The sequence below is a fragment of the Maniola hyperantus genome, chromosome 17 (genome assembly GCF_902806685.2).
Source record: "Maniola hyperantus chromosome 17, iAphHyp1.2, whole genome shotgun sequence".
NCBI classification, from domain to species: domain Eukaryota; kingdom Metazoa; phylum Arthropoda; class Insecta; order Lepidoptera; family Nymphalidae; genus Maniola; species Maniola hyperantus.
Window position 1 is genome coordinate 11,383,687 of NC_048552.1, and position 10,298 is coordinate 11,393,984.

Genomic DNA, 10,298 nt, shown 5'->3' on the forward strand with positions numbered 1-10,298 from the left:
TATTTATGAAAATCTAAATAAGTATCATGTTTTATTTAGTGAAATCTATCCATTATAATATATATTACTTAATTACATTGTATCTGCTTAAAAGAGACCGAAAACTTAAGTTTTAATTTGTTTTATCGTTGACAGATTTTACTTTGATTTAACTTTACCATGAAAATCCCCTTAAGATTTTGAAAAAGAAAAATGACAAAAATGGAAACACCTATAATATAATCTTTTAAAGAAAAACTCTTTTTACGAGTTAGTCAGTTTTCCAGAAAAACTTTTCAGTGATTTTTAGAGAAGCACTTACGTTTTAACAAAACTAAAGTTTAGCGTTCCGGTACGGTGGCGTGGAGAAACCAAAGGGGAACGTTTAATGAAAACTGCCATACCCCTTCCAGGTTAGCCCGCTTCCATCTTAGACTGCATCATATCACTTATTACCACTAGGTGAGATTGCAGTCAAGGGCTAACTTGTATCTGAATAAAAAACCGGCCAAGTGCGAGTCAGGCTCGCGCAATGAGCGTTCCGTACTATAATCGTATTTTTTCGACATTTTGCAGGATAATTCAAAAACTATAATACATAAAAATAAATAAAAATCTGTTTTAGAATGCACAGGTTTTTTTTTTATTATTCAGATACAAGTTAGCCCTTGACTGCAATCACACCTGGTGGTAAGTGATGATGCAGTCTAAGATGATAGCGGGCTAACCTGGAAGGGGTATGGCAGTTTTTATTTAACCCATACCCCTTTGGTTTCTACACGGCATCGTACCGGAACGCTAAATCGCTTGGCGGCACGGCTTTGCCGGTAGGGTGGTAACTAGCCACGGCCGAAGCTCCCACCAGACCAGACCAGAAATTTAGAAATTATAAAATTCCAAACCCCTCCCAGGAATCGAACCCGGGACCTCCCACTATTAAGACCACAGCGCTCATCACTGCGCCTGGGAGGTCGTCAAAGGTGGGATATCCCACTTGATATAGTAATCTTACTTAGAAAATTGAAAATACTAATTATTAGTAGACCACAATTTAATTTTTTTTGTGTGATCTAACCCTAAATTCACGGTTTTAAGATTTTTCCTCAAATGTCAGCTATAAGATCTACCTACCTGCCAAATTTCATGATCCTAGGTCAACGGGAAGTACCCTGTAGGTTTCTTGACAGACAGACAGACAGACAACAAAGTGATCCTATAAGGGTTCCGTTTTTCCTTTTGAGGTACGGAACCCTTAAAAAAAATATATACGCCTGTACATTTAAGGTAAAAAAAACCCTGCTGTTGCACATTGCATTTAAACTTTACAAGGCGTTAATGCAGCGCAAACTGGTTAAGGGTCAGCGCACACCGAACCGCGAACGGCACATTGCGCTTGCATAATATGCACATCAATGTATTTCACAGCTGTTTAAAGAATGAGATACAGTGCGTAATAAAGTCCAGATAGTTCCGAGATAAAAAGTAGCCTATGTCACTCTCCACTCTCCACTCTACGGCATTCCGAACCAGTGGTAAATTAAAACTACCTGACTATTCATAAGCACTTTTAAAAAGTTTACATGAATAAAAAAAACATTCTATTCTATTCTATTCCAGCTAGATGATTTGCTAACTCAGTGTCTAACACAGAATGATAGCCACCGAGGTTGGTTGGTTCTACATTGCTGCTTCACTGGGTGGTAGTAAAATATTTATTCGTAGAAAACCTACAACGGATTAAAAAATGTGGCTATCGTTCAGTGTTAGACACTGAGAATCACCCCACTGGTATTTGGCTAGGTATACCCATGCAAAAAATCACGTCAATCCATTGCTCTGCTGCGACGTGATTGAAGGACAAACCAACAAACAAACACACTTTCGCATATTATAATAAGGGTACCTACTGACTGATTCCATCTTACCTTATCAGTCTATGCGCAGCATTAAATCTCGCTTCACGCACACACACAGTCTACCAATCCGCACATGGCCAGCGTGGTAGACTATGGCCAAAAACCTTCTCACTCTGAGAGGAGACCCGTGCTCTGTAGTGAGCCGGTGATGGGTTGATCATGATGATGATGACACGCACACACAGATAACTGTAAAACTTAGAAAAAGCACGTGGCGTACTTATATTTGCATATAGTCCGCGACAGGTCGAGATGGCAATCGGTGTATTGTGGCCGAGGGACGCCCCGTACACCCGCACGTCTTCCGCGCTCGCCAGCATGGGGCTAGCGCGGGGGCTGTGCGGGTGTACAGTGCGTTCCCTCCCTCATCGCCATCTCGACCTGTCGCGTACTATATTATATTATAGGTACCTTACTTACTTGTACCTACCTACCTTGAGCCAATTCATCGAACCGACCGCGCCCTTAAATTGCTTAAAATAAATACACTATCTTCATACTTCAATGAGTTCAACCACTCAATATGCTACGCGCTTTTTGCTATCTGTTTTTGCTTTTAAAAGCAAAACTTTATCTTATTTTTCAGCCGAAATCCGATGAATGATACATGCATTCCGCGTTTACATTCACTCAAATTGTGCCGGATTGTGTAAAAATAAAATGTACTGAACAGACTTCACTCGCGGCGCAGAGTTGTATACAGTACAGCAGTCGAAAATGGCCCTAACCAAATATGGAATGCTCTCCAATCAATCTAGTATCGCCGTTGCACTGAATAATTTTAGCGATCGTCAAATATTTGGAAAATTCAGAGGTGAAAGATGTAAATCCGTTTGGACTAGCTGATTTGCCCCGGCTTCAATCGGGTGGTTTTTTTTTTTTTTTTTTTATTTAACACCGACAACTTCCATACATAAAAGACCGCACATTTAAATATATATAATAAACAGTATGGTCGTCAATTACAGGTGAAACTTTACTTGTAAACTAACATGCACTAACTTAAAAGATTAAGAGTATAGATTAACTTAATAACAGACAGACTTAATAACGTACTACTTAATGACGTAACTTGACAGATTAACAGTAGGTAAAAAATAAAATAGTTAAATATACTTAACAAAATATAACTAACAAAATATCCACGATTAATGGTCTCCAATTTGATCACAAATATTTTTTTTTTTAAATCAATACTTATACCTAATAAATTTGTAATAATTATCTGAGAATCCTTTCTGAATATAAGTTATAGAAAAATACCTCATCTTTTGACTGTGACAGAGACTAGAGAGGTTTCCCTGGCGCAGTGGTGAGCATCATCATCAGCATCATCAACCGATAGACATCCGCTGCTGGACATAGATCTCTTGTAGGGACTTCCACACGTTACGGTCTTGCGCCGCCTGAATCCAGCGGCTCCCTGCGACTGATTTGATGTCGTCTGTCCACCTCGTGTGGTAGGGGGTCTTCCAACGCTGCGTGTTCCGGTGTCAGGTCGTCATTCCAACACCTTGAGACCTCAACGTCTATCGGTTGTACGAACTATGTGCCCTGCCCATTGCCACTTCAGCTTCGTAACCCGTTGAGCTATGTCGGTTACTCTAGTTATGATACGGATTTCCTCATTTCTGATTTGATCACGTAGAGAAACTAAAAGCATAGCTCTCTCAATCGCCTGCTGAGTGACTCTGAGCTTTCTTATGAGCAGTGGTGAGCGCTGAGATCTTATTAGTGCGAGATCCAGGGTTCGATTCCCGGCAGGGTCTGGCGGTAGGCCTCGGCCGTGACTAGTTACCACAATATCCTATGAATTTGATCTGAGTATTGCGAGGTTTGGTAAATGATTGGGGTGCCACACGAGCACTGCGTTGCCGCTTCGGCAAAAAGTATGGCTTTGCAACGCACCACCCCTCCCCCGGTCTACTCGGCTTCTGGAGCGAGCTTGGATGGCTGGAGTGAAGACTTCAGCGGGGAGGAGCAATGCACGCACAACAGACGGAAACGTTTAAGTGCGGAAACCAGCCCAGATTGAAAAAAAAGGAAGACAACCCTTCCCGCCTCGTCCTTCGGTACTGAGAAATAACACGTAAACGTTGATCGTGAGGAGCAAACGAAACGATTAACGATAAATGCGCTGTTTAATCTTATACTAACAGTGGCACCGATTCTGTTGTTTTTCTCTATACTAAATTTAGAGTAAGTATCTGCATCGTTTTCTTTTTATTATTGCTAAAAAAGGACGGGACATGAATTTCACAGTCTATATTTTAGTGCACGCTACAAAAAACAATAAGATTGCGACTGGCAGCTAAAATCACGAGCTTTGACAGCTCTAAATTAACTTTAAAACTATCAGACTCTGTCATTTTTATATCAAGTATATTAGTAAGAAAGGATGCGAATACTTGTGCTCAGAATTAGCACCAATAATGGGGCCGTTTCTCTTGTACACAATCTCTAAACTAAACTAAATTAACAGGTCTAAATCTAGTGCTATCCTTTTCCGCAAGAAACATGATGAAAGGGATAGCAATAGATTTAGACGTGTCATTATAGATTAAGTAGTTTAGAGATTGTGTACAACGGAATTAGCCCCATTACTGGTCCTAAGTACGTTGCGCGTGCGATGCGGCGCGGCACGACGTAACGCATCGTGTGGCATGGTACAGCGATTTCTATGTAGGATGACGCAGCGGCACCGCTCAGGCTGACGCAATGCAACTTGTAGCTTTAACTCTTGAGCCTTTTTTCTGACAGTCATGTAAAATTAAGTCGATTTCGTAAAACCTATAACATCAATGATTATTATAATCTCAATTGTTGTGATTGGCTGAATTTGTGCTATTCTTGTTGCAACAATGCATTGTAGCCAATAGTGAGCGAGCGTCAACCAATCAGAGGTGATTGCGATCGTGACATTGTAGCTGTCATTCTGCCGCAATCGCGCATATTGTATGCATTTGACAATAGTACGACTCGCACTAAAGTATCAGTACCCTTATTATAAATGCGAAAGTGTGTTTGTTTGTTGGTTTGTCCTTCAATCACGTCGCAACGGTGCAACGGATTGACGTGATTTTTTGTATGGATATAGATAGTGAGAGTGACATAGGCTACATTTTATCACGGAAAATCAAAGAGTTCCCACGGGATTTTTAAAAACTTAATTCCACGCGGACGAAGTCGCGGGCATCAGCTAGTTTGTCAATAAAGTTGTTTGAGTGAAGTCCCGCACTTCACAAGTTAACGGGTTAAACCGCTCAGCTCAGCGGAGGCTGTTGGTATTTTTAGACCACCGCGATCTCTCTGCAGGGGTGTTGTAAACATGTGCAAGCGCATTCTTATCGATGCAAGTTGAATACAATAACCTACTGTAGGTATGTAACTTTCCATTACATATCAAGCGAAAGCTCATGGACATTGACGACCTCCCTGGCGCAGTGGTAAGCGCTGCGGTCTTATTAGTGGGAGGTCCCGGGTTCGAATTCTGGCAGGGATTTGGAATTTTGTAATTTCAAAATTTCTGGTTGGTCTAGTGGGAGGCCTTGAAAAAGAGCCATAGAACGCAGCATCATCATCATCAACCGATAGACGTCCACTGCTGGACATCTAGGTCTCTTGTATACAGCAGAATTCCTTGACAGACAGCAAATGTGACTGGGCAGGTCATGACGTGTGCCGTATGCCAGATAACTTATGGGCAAATCTGCTTCTTTTTGGACCCCTAGAATCATCAACGCCGTCTGTCAGTCAAGAAAACCTATAGGGTACTTCCTGTTGACCTAGAACCATGAAATTTGGTAGGTAGGTAGGTCTTATAGCACAAGTAAAGGAATAAATCCGAAAACCGTGAAAAAACATCACAGAAAAAATTAAAATGTGTTCATGAACAAATAATTGGTATTTTCAATTTTCAAAGTAAGATAAGGAACTATACCATGTGGGGTATCGTAATATGAAAGTGCTTTGCCTGTACATTCTAAAACAGATTTTTGTTTTTATTTTTATGTATAATAGTTTTTGATTTATGGTGCAAAATGTCGAAAAATACGACTGTAGTACGGAGCCCTCGGTGCGCGAGTATGACTCTCACTTGTCCGGTTTTTTTCATTTTCTCAGTACAAAACGAACTTTAATAGTTTTTAATAATACGTATATATAAACAAGAGTCCAATCGATTCCACATTTAAATCAATAAGTAAACTTTCCTGTAATGTCATCCAGGTCACGCAGCATCATTGGGGTCACACGGCAACGGCCTTTATCGACATGATATCCAGTCAACAAGGTTTTGACCTTGAAACTTTTTTCGACTTTTTTGCGGTTTAAAAAAACATTTTTCACTTCTCATGTCATGCTCGTAAAGTTCCTCTTTATATAAGCTGTAAGCGGACTAAAAACTACTTTTTATGCTCTAGTGCATAAAGTGTTTAAATACATAAACAAGAATCTATCTTTACTTTAGACTTACTTACTTAATTACTGTACTTAATTACCTACCTACTTATAATAATATTAGCTTATGCCCGCGACTTCGTCCGCGTGGACTAAACAAATTTTAGTGTTCCATAGCTTAGGCGTCTCGGGCGCGATCCCAGGAGACGCAGGTTCGATTCTGCCGGTCCGCAATTTTTGATATATTGTATTAAAATTATTTAGAAATGTCCTTGAACTGAAGGTAAAAAAACTAAATAAATATAAAAATACACAAATTTTAAACCTCTGTTTTATCCTTTAAGGATTAAATTTTCAAAATCCTTTCTTGGCGGGCGTCTACGTCATAATAGCTATCTGCAATCTGTAGCCCGATCCGTTTAAGATCAGTCAGTCACCTTTTAATGAAAAGTAAATCGATTTATCCCATAGGTATAAGTTCAATAATTTTTCCCTACGTTTTCCCCACCAACGCGTTGGTAGGTAGATGATAATTATAGCTCTAAATAGCTTTCAGTTTTGAGCCGTTGCTTATTTTTAAAACTTCATCGTTGCAGGTACTTGGTATGGACTTGTATTTATTTACTGTTTTATGTAGAGATTGATTTGATGGGAACACATGCGTTGCATGAAGCATCCCGCTACTAAACATTACTCCATACCTCAACTTTATAATGCACAAAATGTTCGATGTACATTACCTTAAACTTAAAAGAACAAGGGAAAAAAATCAAATAAACGCAGCAATGCATATGAGTAAATTGATCAGGAGGTTTATGTGAGAACAGTCGGGCGTAAGCGCGTCGATCGTGGTAGCGTTTCAACTCAACTGCGTCTTGTTTCTGACTCGGCCAATGAGGTGAGGCGAAACGATCGGCCTGTGACACACGCGATTAATCACGCCGGGTGGCGCCCGGCCGGCTGCACCTTCGATTTCTAAAAGCGCAAAATCGATTTTTAAAACATCTACTCATAGAATTATTTGTGTTTTTTGTATACAAGGATTAATAGTGCTGAGTGTAACATGTGTGAAAATTAAATTTGACGTCTGAACATAATAATATAATTAAAAACATTCCATTGATTTTTGTGAAGTGGGACGTGAAATTCTGCGAACTTTTTCCCCCATGTGAGTACGAACATCTTTGTATTAACAGTGGTGTAAGAAGAAAAATAATAAAAGTGAAGGTTTTTAGTGAAAATGTTGGGAAAATCCAACAGATGTTTAACAAAACTTCTACGCATGCGCTAACTGTCGTTAATTGAATTGCACAGTACACACACGCGCGGTCACTTTCCAACATTTGAGTTGACCCCCATGATAATAATTATTCTCATGGGATATTTCACAGGGGATTCACAAAGAATATTGTATTTAATGACAAGGTTAATTCATACAATAGGTACCTATAGCAATATTTTATAATAAATAACAAAAAAATATTTTCCAGTAGGTAGGTATATACCTAGGTATCATTAAAATATTTTATAAATTCTTAAAGAAGTAGTACCTATAACCCGTTTACTAAAAGATTGGACCTGGCGTCGATTAAAAATTAAAAAAAAAACTCAAGAAGTGGCAGACAAAAATTCGTAGTACGTGTATCAGTGACAAAGATGCGAACATACATGTAAGTAGGTACCTACTACAGAATTTTTGGTATTCAAATACCTATCTATTCTAATTCTATCAATTTGAATGCCTATAGTGTAAAGGCTGTCCCAATTAGATATCACTTGCTCAAGAGTCGACGAACCAATTATAATTCGTTGTCAACCGTGGTTGATCCCGAGCACTATTAATTATACGCATAACAACTACTAAGGTAGAGTACTTAGGTAGGTACCAATACAATATGCTCGCTTCCAAGGGTACTGGCCTACGTACGAACAAACCGGCCAAGTGCGAGTTCAGGCTCGCGTCATGAGGGTTCCGTACTACAAGTCGTATTGTTTTTCGACATTTTGCACGATAATTCAAAAACTATGATGTCCTAAAAATAAATAAAAATCTGTCTTAGAATGCTACAGGTGAAGACCTTTCATATGATACCCCACTCGATTATAGTCACTCACTTCGAAAGTTGAAAAATACTAGATTATAGTTCATGACCACAATTTAATTGTTTTTGTGTGATTTAAGCCTAAATTCACGGTTTTCAGATTTTTCCCCAAATGTCAGCTATAAGATCTACCTACCTGGCCAAATTTCATGATTCTAGGTCAACGGGAAGTACCCTGTAGGTTTCTTGACAGACAGACAGACAAAAAAAAGTGATCCTATAAGGGTTCCTTTTTTCCTTTTGAGGTACGGAACCCTAAAAACTACCTAAATAATTAGTGTGTATAATTTTGGAATTTTGTTAAGTTCCTTTCATCATCATGACCAACCCATCGCCAGCTCACTACAGAGCAACGGGTCTCCTCTCAGAGTGAGAAGGGTTTTGGTCATAGTCTACCACGCTGGCCATGTGCGGATCGGTAGACTTCACACACCTTTGAGAACATTATGGAGAACTCTCAGGCATGCAGGTTTCCTTACGATGTTTTCCTTAACCGTTTCTAGCAAGTGAAATTATTTGCTTAAAACTACAGAACCCTCGGTGATTAGTCGGTCTCGCACTTGGCCAGATTTTTGACAAAACACCATTTCCTGGGGCCATCGGATATGAAGTATATTTAATCCCATTGTACCTACTCATGGTACGCGGAACGCAGCGCATTGTTAAATAACAATCGAGTTGCGCTCTCAGTTATTTCTGAATGGGGTTGACAACCGCCCGGCGTCGACTGGTTGAATGAAACGAGGATAGGTTTAAAATAAACAGACAGTTTCCTTTTCACTGTTTGCAAAATCCTTCCTTAGCGGATGCCTACGTCATAATAGCTATCTCCATATACATTATAAGTCAATGATTTGCAATGCCAAATTCATTCCGATCCGTCAGTAGTTTGAGCTGTGCGTTGATAGATCAGTCAGTAAGTCAATCCTTTATAGGTACATAAATGTATATTTAGACTAGCTTATGCTCGCGACTTCGTCCGCGTGGACTACACAAATTACACAATCCCTATTTCACCACCTTATATTTTGGCTTTTCTAAGATCCATTTAATACCAAAACAGATGTCTTCTTTCATATAAATCTCTACCATTTCTGTTGTGAACTGTGTTTCTGTTGTCGTATTTTATCAGTGTAGGTTATGGTTAAACCTGTAAAGTTAAAAGCTGCTTTAAAACATTATCAGCTTATCACAGTACCTAATGTTAAACAGTGAAACCCATTGATTGTTTAGAATAAAAGAGCTTATTATAATAAATTACTATTAATAACGCTGGAACACTGTTTATTAATAAATATTATTAATTACTTGTTCGTGGAAACTGATAACGGTTCATTTGCTTAAGCTCCAACTGAAATAACGATTTATTCGATGATTTCGAATAATACTAAGCTTGTTAATTTATGAGTTTGCAATAAGACTTTTAAACCAACGAAAATCTTTCAATCCGCCGCCCGGCCGGCGGTCTCTAAAGAAATCATAAAAATCTTTTTATTTTATTTTTGCCTATAAGAGCTACCAAACTTCGCTCGACTTCGCTCGGGTGGGATTCTGAAAATGGTTTAAGGTTTCATGATTTAAAATTCAAGTTTCCAAAGCTTGAAGCATGGAAGCTATAGTCAGTCCATCTATTCTATATATAAAAGGAAAAGCTGACTGACTGACTGATCTTTCACACAGCACCAAATTGAACGGATCGGGCTGAAATTTGGCGTGCAGTAACTATTAAGACGGAATTTTGAAAATTCAACCCTTTAAAGGTTAAATAGTCCACGCCGGCATAAGCTAGTTTTGTATAAATTAGTTAATTATGTCTTACATACCAATTTTATGATTTAAGTTTAATCTTGGCTCCAACAGTCATCACCACGACAAGCATGATCTTTGGACAATATACTAAACA